Below are 14,006 nucleotides of genomic sequence, written 5' to 3' on the forward strand. Positions count from 1 at the left end.
AGAACTGCTGGGAGCCTACAACACAGCTTTAACCATTCTTCCACCAAAACCTTCCTCAAAGGGCTAATGGGAAGGCTACTCATTTGAAAGGTGAATGATAATGCTAACAGGAACCAGCACAGACTCCAAATGATAATGCTAACAGGAACCAGCACAGACTCCAAATAAAGCTGTTACAAAGGGAAAAAAGAGGTAAAGAAACAGGAAAAACAAATAACAGGTGAAGAAACTTCAACAAGAAAAATATACCATGGAGAAAGTAAAAATTATAACCACATAGGTAATCAAGAATTAGTAAAACAAAACAAAACAAAACAAAAAAACTCTTAATGAGACAATCATAACTGAAAAAATAAAAGGACATAGTAGAGATATAAGAGCTCAGGAAAAATGCCCCTCCAGATATATTCCCCACCCTTGTCCACCCCTCTGTGTCCCAGGAAGCTGAGCTCTGAACTACCTCAAAAGGTTCCCTTTTCTAGCTTCTAGTTGGGCGTGGCCAACGGGGGTACTGCACTAATCTTTGACAGTTCCCCACATTCTGCCTTCACCTTTGTAAAAGTCCCTTTAGTAATTTTCTTCAATCTGACTGTGCCATCTCTTTTCTGCAAAAATCCTAACTGATAAAATGATGAAAAATGGCAAAGCTGAGCAATGAAATAGAAGGGGAAAAAATTAAATACTATAAAAATGAGCCAGATTGGAGGCAGCACAAAGGAAAATTGTGCCTTCTGAACAGAGGCACAATTAAGGATGAGAATTAGAAAATATGTAAAATGAAATTAAAATAGTTTGAAAAGGCAAGAGAGAAAATAATGGATATGGAAGATAGGCAAATCAGTATCATGGACAAAGAGAACCAAAATAATGTAACCAAACAAATACTTAAAGATACAATTCAATACAGCTTACCAAAAATAAAAGACTTGAATCTACAGATGGGATGCATATGGCATATCTAAGAAAAAAAAATTACACAGAATGATCAAAACAAAAATTCATCCTAGTAAAATCTCATAGTTTCAATATATATTTATATATATTCTACATCCAGATAGAAAGATTAAGACACTTAAGGAGGAAAAAAAATGCAGGATAGCCTCAGACTTCTATCAATACTCAAAGTTAACTATGGAACAATCAATGCCAATTAAGTCCTTGAAAAAAGACTGATTCAAGAATCTTTATACCCAAACTGCAACTCAACATAAAGGCAACATTTTTGAACATAGAGGAACTCAGAATATAGTTTTTAGAGTTCTTTTTAACTTCAGCCTTCCTTTGATGAATGGAGAAACTGGCAAAAGGATTGATGTGTGAATTGAATTCCTGGAACTAAGATCAAGACTAGTATGAGAATTATTGTAAAAATTAGAATGTAAATGTTAAAAACCTAGAGAAATAGAAATTATATATCCTGAGATGAGCAGCAAGAGGTGGAATAAATGTGCTGACCTCTTTTTTTCACAAACGGATAGAGATATTATTTAAAGCAGGTAAGTAAATTAATAGAGATACACGGATATCTGGAGATGTAAAGGTGGATTGATTTTGGTACTATCAGGAAACAGATGGCACACTCAAAAAGGGTGATTTAAGAGGGTTTACTGAAGGTCTGTTTATAAAGGCCTGAGAAGAAAAAAAGAGATCAATAAGGGATGAGGTAGCAAACATCAGGAAGACGTTAATTTCCATCTCTGTGTCTGAAGGAGAAAGTGGAGAGAACTATGACCAGAATATGAAGAAAGAAGCACTCATGGCAGAGTGTCTGCTGGACAAGAGTTGGAGCCATAGATAGAGGAAATCAAATTTAAAAACTGTGGCTGAAAAAGGGGTGCTGAGGAGTAGGTATCTTGTTCAATTTTTCTCTTTCCACTTGGTTTCATTGACCCATCCTAACCAGAAACCGGAAGGGGGGAGGGAATCTAGTTAAGGGAATTCATAGAGGTCAGCCTTCCATGGAATAGAGCAGGGTATCACTGCCACACAAAAACACACTTATTCTATCTCTCCTTTCCCTCTGCTGACCCTCGCTGATAAGTGCTTTACCTAGTAAGATGAACAAACCTTAATGCTTGTAGGATCTGAGTTATTAGGTTATGGCAGTTTTTGGCCACTACTTTTAAACAAGAGAGTACTATGATGTGTCTTGGTGAAACTCCTGGATTCCAGACATAGTCTTCTTTGTGCAAGTGTATAACAACAACACAAGTTTCCTTCCAGGAAATGGCATCAATTATCCTGGTCAAAATGGTTTGCCGGTTCAGAAGCATGAGGAACCAAAAATGGCCAGGGACAGTCACAGCTTCCAATTTAATAGACCTGATAAAGTATTCCTCTCTAGAATACCAGGACCACTAAACCCACTGAACCAAGATTATCAAGTTGGGAAGCAAAAACTAAGTAGGTTATTAGGTATAGATAAGGACCACTACCACCTCCACCCCTAGCTCTCAAACCAATATATTCTGACTATTGGAGACATAACACTATACACTAGCACCTGGTTTAAGGTATATGCTGCTCCTTACAGAAAGTTTCCCAAACTCTCAAGGTTGAATGCCACTGAACTTTCAGTTCCACTGTTTTATACCAGCCATTTCTAGAAGATGGGACATAGGGTAAAACCAGTGATTCCATGGGCATGCCCCATTGCTACATTTCCTTAGCTATAAAATAGGTTTCTTGCCCAAGGTTCCTTGCTTGTGCAGCATTATAGGGCAATGAAAAAGGTGTTCTTAAAGTTCACAAATAATGGTATTGGAGAAGTGTTGTAGACTGAGAGGGAAATCCATATCCAGAATAAGTTTATTTTTCTATAAAGGCAAACTGTTATATCCTCCATGAGAGAAGGGATCCAGTGTGGACTTGCAAACATGTTGGGCACTCAGCAGTGGTGGTAGTCAGACCAGCCTTGCTGAGAGAAAAAGTTATGTTGAGACCATACATAGCTTCCATCCTTGACAATATGGACACTCCGTACAAGAAACTATTGAGCAAGTATTGGGGTTACTAGAGAAATAGGCTTTACAACACATAGTTTAGATATGTTTCCTGTAAGCAATATATGGCCAAAAATTTTTATGTGTATGAATTCAGTCTGATCATCCAATTCTATTTATTATGCTATTTTATATATTTGTATTTTTTTCTAGAGGGAATTCAAGTTCTGTTTGTTACTCTTGTTGTTTATATTAAATTTTTGTTTATTCTTGTCTTCCTAATGATCTGATAGTAATGAAGCTGCCTCCACACAGATCCATAGTCCACAAGACTACAACCTGGCCTACTCCTTTCTGCTGCCAGGGCATTCGTATATGTCAACTGGCTAGGCTTAGTTCTAGGCATTAGACTATATCCTTCCCCACCACTCAACTCCCTATAAATCTGTTATCTGAACCACCAAGTTGGCAACACTTTTTTTTTTACCTTTTACTTTTTTTTTTTAATGATTTTATTTACTTATTTAGTTGAGAGAATGAGCACACAAGCAGGGAGGAGGGGTAGAGGGAGAGGGAGAGAGAGAAATCCAAGCAGACTCCATGCTGACTGCAAGCCCGACTCAGGGCTCGATCTCATGACCCTGAGAGCATGACTTGAGCTAAAATCAAGAGTCTCATGCTCAACTGACTGAGCCACCCCTGCACCCCCTTTTCAGCCTTTTATTAAGAGATACTAACTCCAGTTCCCTGATTTCCCTGGGACCTTTTAATTTCCTATCATCCCACTGGATGCTTGTCTATTACTACCTGCTTCCAGACCTGTGGCTCATGACACTCATGTCCTTTGAGTTTCTGGTCCACAAAGATATTCATCTTACTCTTGAGCCTGGCTAAGTTGTTTTGGTTATTGTTCCTTACATTTTATACATCTTTGCTATATATATTGAGGAAGAGTATGCCAATGAATAAACTACTTTTAATTCTGAATGGATCTACCCACTATCTACTACTTAGTGGTTAAGGAATAAAGAGAAATATCTGAATATTTAAATATTTGTACTTATTGAACTTAAGAGCTACTTTACTCTGTTTATATTCATTGGGTATTGTATGTCTTCAATCCCTTGTGTTTAATTACTAATAAATTATTTTAACAATAATAATATTCCATTCACCTATTCTGGCAAATTTTATACTGTAGCATAGGTAAGACTTCTTGGTACTTGTTATATGGGGAGGGATGAATTAGAGTAATGAACTTAAATAAGGATATAAGTAATACTCTGGATTTTTCTTTAAAAACCGATCTATAGTAACAGAGCACAGCAGAGATGTGACTAAATGGGAGCAGACACGGCAAGGACTTTAGCATTTTAGTTGAATAAAAGTTCTGTATAATAATTATTAATATAAGTCTGCTCAAAAAATTTCATTCATTCTAGGCATAATAATAGAAATACAGTGATGAGAAAAAGGTTGTTGGATATTACCTCTCTGCTCTCTACGGGTCATGCTAAACACAGACTATTACTTTCAGTCCCAGATGCCACACCTTAAAAGGAACAAATCTGGAGCTTATCTGGAGAAGAGAAATAAAAATGTTAAAAGTTGTGAAAACTATTATAGATAAGGAACATTTTAAGCAACCGACCATTGAAGGACTTCATAAGCATCTTCAAATATTCCAAGGATATTAATATGAAAGGAAGATTAATCATAGTCCATGTGGTTCAAGAACTAGAATGGATAGCTATATATGTTTTCTAATTCTATAAAATTAGAATATTGAGAATTTCCTAAATATTAGAATTTTGCAAATAAATTCAGCTATCTTTATTGTAATGAGTTTCCAATCATTGGAGTTATTCACCTAAATGCCAATGGATATTAAAGATTAATACCTTCATTGTATCAATATCTTTTCCTTTGAGGTTCTACCATTTATCAAGTTATACCTCACTAAACTCATACATTTTTGTAAACCCTTGTCAACTTCACTCCTGCATTATGTGCCAAATTCTCTTTCATGTGCTCTGCCTTTACAAATGTTATTCCACCCCATTTTTTATCTCCATCACTATTTTTGCTTAGCTAACCTCTTTTTGTCTTTAAGTCTCAGCTCCAATATCACTTCTTCCTGGAAGACTTCTTGGGGTTTTCTGATTTTAAGTCTAACTCCCCAGTAAGTCATGAACTTCTTTAAGTAAAACACTGTGTACCCTCTGAGTATACCTGCCACTCTATACGGTGCTTGACACAGTGGATAAATGGATGGTTGGATTAATTAGTTGATTAAGATTTGTAGTACCATTCCAGCCTAAACAGAGACAAGACTTATGTGTCAGCATTTCTGCAACAGAAGGCATATAGAAAGTGGTCAATGGCAAGACATACTAATTTTGGATGAGGAATTAAAATGGAAAAATAACAAAAGGCCAACAGAAAAAATTTAAATTGCAAAGCTATAGAAGCATTTGAAAGGGAGAGAGAAAATATGTGCTTGTGAAGAAATCATTTCACCTTTGTATATTGTTTTCTATGGTTGATTCAACTCAAATGTTCTTTGATTAGAATAATTTTTCATGAAGATTCAATTTTACTTATGTAAGAGGCTAAAACAATCTAGAGAAAAAATTATGTTTTATCGATATAGTTCTAAAATATTCCATTCACTGGCAATCACCTTCTTTTACAATGTGAAGGGCATCTGCATTCTATATTGGAAATACATGGGCCAAGTTGTTGTAGGGCCAAGTTGTTGTATGACCCAATAAATCACTACTATGTTCTAGTTTGATAACTTTGCCCCTCTGTAATCCTATGGATATAAAAGTATGTATGGGAGACACCATGATAATTGTTTTATGAAGGGAGACTAGTATATTCTCAAGTCCTATAGCCTTTTAAAAAGATAAAAAGGAGGGGGAAAAAGCCCTTATGAATTCATACTTGCAAAACAATTGCAGTCATTTTCCTGGGTGAAGACTAAATTATTTTACATTATAGTGTGCACGTCTATGATAAGTAGATTACTATAGATCATTCCAAGAGGAGGTGGAGGGAAGATTGCACTAACATTAGCTTCTCTGGTATTTGCAGGTTGTAAATTTCTTTAAATGATAGATGTAAAGATGGAAGACAGATGGATAGAGGAAAAGACAGAATCAGATACTGGATGAGTTAGTACTGCAGCTTGCGTTTCAGCACTGTCTTATTACCACAAGGCTAGCAAGCGTCAAAGGCCCCCCCCACATCCCCTACTCCCTCCCCCTGAAATGCACCGATTTATATGAAAATTAAGATTACAAATTAAAGCCTGGCTATCCTGGAGTTTTCCAGTTCATCAGCCATCCAATAAAAATGATGTCAAGCCTGTATGCATAATTCCCAGAAGATTACTTTGTCCTTACAGCTAAGCCCTGTCCCTGATATGAAAGATCTCTATCCACTTTTATTGAAATAAAGAACTAACATCATAATCCCAATATTGAGGTATAATCTTCATTATCTCCTGACCCTCTTGAGGTTCCCCCAATCTATATTACTTCAGATTTGTTTATTTATAATCCTTATGTATTTACCTTTATTGAGATAGGATTAAAAACTGGGGGGAGGGAAGCTCCAAAAAATCCTTATGATCTCATGATTGAGTTTCAATTCACCAACAATCAACTAATGTGTTAGACTGAGGGTTTTTTTCTTTTTTTTTTTTTTTTTTTACTGGTTCTTATAGTTGTATAGTCTAAGCTTGAAAAGGCATTAATTGGTCCCCTGAGTGTCCTCATTTCATTAAATGAATTATTTCCAATCCAACCTGGTTTGTGAAATGATGGCAGCATCCTCTTTTCCTATTTATTAAAATAGGTGGGGGAGGGGTTAATGAAAAGGTAAACACTGATAGAATCATCCAAAGTAACTTTTATCTCTTTTCTTAGGAAGTTTTGATTCATACCTATAGTTAATTACTGGTAAACCACAATCCCCCAACCTTTTTTCCCCCCCAAGAGCCTTAATGGCCTCTGGCTATGCCTCAGGCTGTTAACTACCAAACTAGTCATTAATGCTGGTCAAGATGATTTCTTGGAAATCATTGCTCATTTATTATTTTTTTTAATAGACAAAACAGACTTTGTTCTGCACAAAGAATGAAACAGTACTTTAGCCATTTTTTTCCCTTTCAAAAGCATAAAGAAACACCTATAAAAAACACATTTTACTGTGGTATTTTAAAAACATTTCAAATATTAACTTAATTTTACTTCCAAAGTGCAAATCGGGTTTGCAATGTCCTGGTTTTCACTGATAATCATGCTTTCTTACTTTAAATGAATTTTTGCTATTATATTTGGAAAAACACATCTTGATTAAGAGATTTGATAAGTGTTCTTAGTCATTTGTACCTATTTTTATGTTTTGTGCAAGGAAATGTTAGGATAATATTATTTGGCTTTTAGATTTGAAAACAGTATTGGCATAAAACTGCACTGGAGTGTTTTCTTCTTAAAATAAGATTGATTGATTGTAAAGGACTCTTGTTCTACCATTATTTGATATAAAGTGGGATTTGTTATAATTTTTTCATTGGCTCAATTACTCCTCATCTGTGAACCCTTCCTTTTCATTCGATCATGCTTTTACTTGAGCACCTGCTATTGCCTGGGCACACTCAGAGATAAATAAGAGGAGAATGGAAAAGAAAGACCAGGCAGACAGAAACAGCTTATGATCACTGAGTACTCTTTTTGCATAAAATGGTATTCAAACATATAATCCTAAATTGGAATTATCAGTCTTACTAAAATGTTTACTTACTAATTGGAAGGGAAGTAGCTGGAACCAGTATTTATTATGCACCTAATATTTTCTTAATATTGAGCTGGGTAATTTACATGAATTTTCTGATTTAACCCTTACAACAATTTTGCAGTCCTTACAGAAATCCTACAATTATTCCTATTTTATGGATGTAGAAATTGCGACTTTATTGAAGATAATGGGAGAAAGAATAGAAAGAACTAGAGAAAAGATGTAGAAAAAAAGTTTTGGAGCTTCAAAAACAAACATTGCTTACTTAGTACCCTATCCCTTCATTTGCTCAGAGACAGGAAATGCATTCTTCCTTTCTTTTGAAAACTGTGGCCCAAGATGGCCAGGACACCCCCCTTGGAGTCCCAATTTAGATCTTTCAAGTGACCAGATGAGAATGATACTAACAAAGCAGGTTTATCCCACCAATCAGAGATTCATTTGAATTAAATACACGTATATTCTTTAAAGGATCAAGCCTGCCAGTTATTAATAATTTAGTGTGAATTTTTTTTAAAAAACTGCTTATTACCAGCTATGATGTGGGATCTGCAACTATCTATTTGCTTATTTATTTATGGGAAGTAGGAACAGAAGGGGACAAAATTGAAAATACTATCTAAGAATGTGAATTATTTTGAAGGAATTCTAGACTAGGCAAGGGGTGTATAATTTAAGCCCAGAAAAGAATAATAGAATACTGAGTATCAGGGATGGAAGAAGAATTCAGGGCAAAGAAGTGAAAATTCATTTATGCCCTTGGCTTAGCCTAGCCCTATCTGACATAAGACAGTGTGTACCATGTCCTGGAAAAGGTTTATAATTTATAAAGCTTTGAATTCCCAGGGATAAGCCATGAATTACAGGGTGATTCTAAAAGCTTTACATTCTAAGATAAGCCCCTATTTATGCTTTTTCCTCATCAAAAACAAGAACTTCTGTTTTTTAGCGAAACTGACCCAAATGTTTTCCAACTACAATTTTACTGGTATACAAAAATTTAAACTGTAAATGCAGCCTTCTTTCTTTATTCTGAAACTACTCCCTCTCATTTTGCAAATAGGATTGCAATCAGTTATTAAAAAATGATTTATATATATATATTTTTTTTTGGACAAGGATAATAGAGGACCTAAAACAAATTTCATGAAGAATTTTGGACTTTCTAACAGCTGACCATTTCTTCCATTATTATACACTATTACTCTTAAACTGATTTTCTCTGAATTTTGATGTTTATCATTAGCTGACAAATTATTATTTCAGGTTATTTCAGGTGCCTGGGAAGGGTTTAGTCTTTGATAGGTTGCCATCCTTACAAAACAGAGTATATGGAATTATTTAAATACTTCTAAAGCAGGTGCCTCAGAGTATAACTCCAGGTATAACCTACAATATGTGAGCTTAAGCACTATACAATACTACTACACATTAACTTAAGGCAGTTGAGATAAAGATACTAATCAATTAGGCCCACAAAAGCTGTGACACTTTAGCCTAAGATGCTTACTGGATATAAACTAACTGAACCCTTGCCCCAGACCCTCAATTTTAAGGAAGAAAATAAAATTAAGAACATGTATGAAGTGCTGGAAAATATACCACAAATCGTTGCTTTTCATACTGAGGAGTGCTTCACAAGGGATACACAGGCAAGGGTAATTTTAAGGGACTTAAAATCTGTATCCTCAACTTCCAATGTACATCTTCCTAGACCGATCTGCCTAAAAGCACTCCTGTGGTGTTGGTTCTTTCTTACCTTTCCTTCACACTAATCTTTCTTCCACTTTACAAAAGAAAGGTTTACCTCTCACTCATCAGGAATCTTTTAAGTAGGGTACACTGTTCCAGGACACAAAATGTCTTGTATGCCAAGGGGAAATTAGAAATATTTGCTTCCTAGAAACCTCCTTATATGAGGGAGTCCATAATTTTCAAGATTCTTTATAACATCTATTATTTAACAAACTTTAGCTTTTGTATCTGCTTTCAGTAAAAAAGTAGGGACTGTGGGACTTAATACCTTGCTTAGGGCTCTGGCATGGAAAATCAACCAGATGCTTGCCCTAATGCACTACCGGTTTACTGAAGCTTTTGAGTATGTGAAAACTTTGGTCACTGTGTGTATGTGTGTGTGTGTCTCTTTTCCTCAAAACCATGCAAATGGGAGGCAAGTACAGTTTGATTTACATGAATAATCTTACTACATATGAATGCTCAGGTCATAGAGAACAAGAGATAAACAATTTTATTAAGCCCCTTTTGCTTTTAAATGAATATACAGTTAATTTCCTACATTTATAGGAATCCACTCCCTTCATCACTCTTGAAATACTCACATACATTACACATTCATCATTGCCAAAGCACTGATTTTCTTCTGGATGGCTAGGAAGGAAAAAAAAAAAATGAATGATCAATGTTATTTTGCACCAGTTTGAACGTGGGGATAAAAATCTCTGGAAGTGGGTGCCTGGGTGGCTCAAATGGTTAAGCGTCTGCCTTTGGCTCAGGTCGTGATCCCAGGGTCCTGGGATCGAGTCCCGCATCGGGCTCCCTGCTCAGCGGGGAGCCTGCTTCTCCCTCTGCCTCTCTTTCTGTCTCTGATGAATAAGTAAAATCTTTAAAAAAATAATAAATATTTAAAAAAAAAATCTCTGGAAGTAGAAGTGTTAGTTAGCAATAGCATTTACATGTGTTCTTACAAATTACAATGCAGTTTTTCTTATACTACCTCATTACACAATAACCCTGAAGGCATGGAAGTTATTTTTATCTCTATTTTACAAATGAGGAAATTGACATGCCAGAGGATATCCAGGTAGTAATAAGCCAAACTAGGATTAAAAGTTAAGCCTTTGGACTCTGACGTGTGTGATTTCCCACTCTATTAAACCACCTCTTGTGAAAATTGTTCAACTTGCTAAAGACTATGTTCTCTAGGTAAGCTTTTATAATATGCAGTTGAGGTGATGACCCCACTCCTAAAGTGCAAAATCTATCTAAATTTGGGTAGGAAAGCAATATATGTATGATTTATAATGAAAGAACTTTTCCCCCCAGAAATTCACAAAAAGTAATTCCTATGTCCATATAAGGAAACATGGTGTTTAAATAACCCTTCAAGTGTGCTTCAAGGAAATGAACTGTATCAATTTTAAGATTTCAAAGAAGCATTCATGTCTAAAAAAAGTATAAAGAAGGATCTTGATAAGTCACTTGGTCTGTTTCATTGGTTTTGGCTGAGTACTGTTAATACAAGTTCTAACTTAGAACACCCAAATGATGATGGGATATGAGGAACTAATGAAACATGAGTAGAAGGGCATGGGATTCCAGACTGGCCTGGTATCTGGTTCTTAACTGGACTTGCATTATTTGAGCTTTTTGTTTTAGAAACAAATTAAGAACACTTCAGTGTGATATGTGAGCTTTCTCACTCTTCAAGCTTGTGCTATACATCACAACAGCTAAATTATAGCTATTGTTTGCTTTACAAGAACTTGGAGGAAAATACAGGATAAAACTATGTTAGCATGCTAGGGAAAGGGATGTGGGTGGATAGGGGAAAGGACGGGGGGGGGCAATTAATGACAAAAAAACACCCTAAAAATAACACACATGACATAATCACATTTATGTAAAATACATGTATAATCATCTACATATATAAAATTACCACACTTATGTAAAATTCTGTGTATATTTTATTTTCTAATTAATGGCCATTTTAGAGCAGTTTTGTTTACAGAAGAATGAGCAGAACATTCAGAGTTCCCATATACCACTCAATCATTCCCATATATGTTTTATAATAAACAAAAATGTGTTATAACTTCTCTGAGTTTTCTGCTTCTTATGACAAATTAATTTAAATCTGGAGAGTATCACCATGGCAAAAGTGCCCTTCAAATTACCTTTATAAGGAATTCAACACTTTCTACTAGTCAGTGATTTTCAGATAGCAGTATGTGAAAAAATTTGAGCTGGAGTCAATCTGAGCTGCATCTTTAACATAGCACCTGGGTGACTTGGATGCGTAGGTTGAGAACTCCTGGGCTAGAAATTCTTATCCCTGAACAAAAAAACCTCTCTTGAAAGGGTTTCCCACACCACCTCCACATAAAGATCTGATGTCTGATGCTCCAATTTAAAACAAAACAAAAGGTTGTGTTCATTTTCAAATTCTGTGTCAGATGTCAGCATGGAAAAAATTATTAGTGTCTGGGGTAATCTGTGGACCAATGAACACAATAAATTGAATGATAATGAAAAGTGAAATTTTTAAAAATCTCATATACTATTTACTTGTTTGGATATCAAAGGTAAGGAAATATTAACATCAAAACACTAACAGAAGATGTAATGTCAATTATTATCAATACATTTCATATACTGTATATATAAATTTTTTGGTTGTATACATTTTGATGAAATATATCTGGAATTTTTACTGAAATTATTAGGTCATCAGCCCTATGTAACAAAATTCCAAAAACAAACAGGATTTGTGTGACTTTGTATTTAAGAATGGGCTTCTGAATTATTTATAGTGTCTAATCCAAACTGACCCAAGGGCTAATCACAGGTGTTTTGGACTTAGTTACAGGTTGGAGATGAGCTTTAAGAACCTTACTAGGCAAAGTGTGGTTCCTAGACCAGCAACATCAGTGCTGTTTAGGAATGGTTAGAAATGCAGACACTCAGGCCCCACCCCAGACCCACTGAAACAAAATCTGCATTTTTAACATGATCCCCAAGATGACTCATCTGCACGTAAAAATTTGAGAAAACTTCCCTTCAGCTATTTCAGAGTCCTGATCCTTTCCAAATTTCCCCAGCTTTGAACTAACTTCCAGCACCACTCCCTACTTTTCCCACACATCCACACACCTCATTATTTTTATTTTAGATGATCATCTCCTGCCCCTTGTTCTCATTTCCAGAGGGAAAATCACACAAATTCCAACTAGATAACTCACAGGCTTCATTCACAAGTTTCTCTCTCGCAGCCAAAGAAAACTCTTCATCTTGATAATTAATATTTCTGAATAATTTTCTGACAGTCCTGAGCCCACCCAACAGTTTCTTTAAAGCTGCAAGTAAAGGAGAGGGTGGGGGTCATTCTCTCCAGCTAGTACAAGGGTGTTCTATCCTACTATCCTTAGGATAGTAGGTTACTATCCTACATCCTTGCTTCAAAGCCTTGCTTTAGCCTTTCCAGGATTGTACTTCAGTAAAAAGCAGGCAGCCCATTAAAAAAACAAAAAACAAAAAACCCCAATAATTTGTCCTATGTAAAAAGAACAATGTTATTACAAACAGCAGTGTCACAGGTTCCCACAATTTCAGTGTTACAGAAAGCTACTGCTGCTGCTAAATCACCGTTATTACTCTGGAACCACTTGGGAACATGTTAATTTATGCCTAAAGCAATATTAGTATTATTGTCTATTTTACTTTCATTATCTGAAGTGGTACAGTCCAAACTAGAGGGGTTGCTGTAATTCTGCTTTCTCCTGGTAGGAGACTGGGGAAAAGGATATAATGGTCACAAAGAAAAGCAGCCAATAGTTTTAGTAAATAACACTGCAAAAGGCAGATATCATTTCTTATTTTCCAGTTACTCCAATTCCTATCATCAAGTTACTACAGACAGTAACGTGCCTGGTGCTGGAGAGAAATCATTCAGGTAAGCTGAGGCTACTCCTTCTGCTTCTCCATCTGCTAAGCTGTTAACACGAAGACATATTGACAAGGGCTCAAGGAAAACATGGAATATTTCATCAGTAAGATTATGCTGCCCTAGAGACAGATGTTAGAAAGCTGCAATATTTAAAAATAAAGAGATAAACACATGCTTGAGGGGAAGGAATAAAATAGTTTTAGAGCTGGGAGAGAAAATTAAAAAGAAAAAAAGGAAAAATGGAAAGATAGATGAGAGGTTTGTATTACCACAGGAAATAGCAAATCCTTATTGTGTGGGGGGAAAACTTTTATATCTGCCTCAGGCAATCATTTACTATTAGGTAGGCATTCTTAGAGTGCATTGGGGCAGATTTGTAAGAAGTGCTTAGCAGGGCTGATTATGATTACAGAGAACAGATTTATTTCTTGTCATCAGATGGTTAATGTCAAGGCTTTGACTTAAAACCATATACACTAGTTTTCACAAAAATTTAAACATGAGAAATGTTCTATACTATGGTAATTCACATTCAGTGAATATAAAAACAACGTTAAGTAGTGATAACTCTG

At 35.6% G+C, this 14,006-nt stretch overlaps 1 long non-coding RNA gene across 1 annotated transcript in view; it reads left to right on the forward strand.

Annotated features, from left to right (window-relative positions):
* LOC116630075 overlaps positions 1-13,441 on the forward strand; it is a 140,157-nt gene extending 126,716 nt beyond the window's left edge. Inside the window, exon 4 of the long non-coding RNA XR_004298873.1 lies at positions 13,372-13,441. This is a non-coding gene — a long non-coding RNA (uncharacterized LOC116630075). The remainder of the gene's footprint in view (positions 1-13,371) is intronic.
* Positions 13,442-14,006: the final 565 nt, after the last annotated feature.

The sequence above is a fragment of the Phoca vitulina genome, unplaced genomic scaffold (genome assembly GCF_004348235.1).
Source record: "Phoca vitulina isolate PV1807 unplaced genomic scaffold, GSC_HSeal_1.0 scaffold3, whole genome shotgun sequence".
NCBI lineage: Eukaryota > Metazoa > Chordata > Mammalia > Carnivora > Phocidae > Phoca > Phoca vitulina.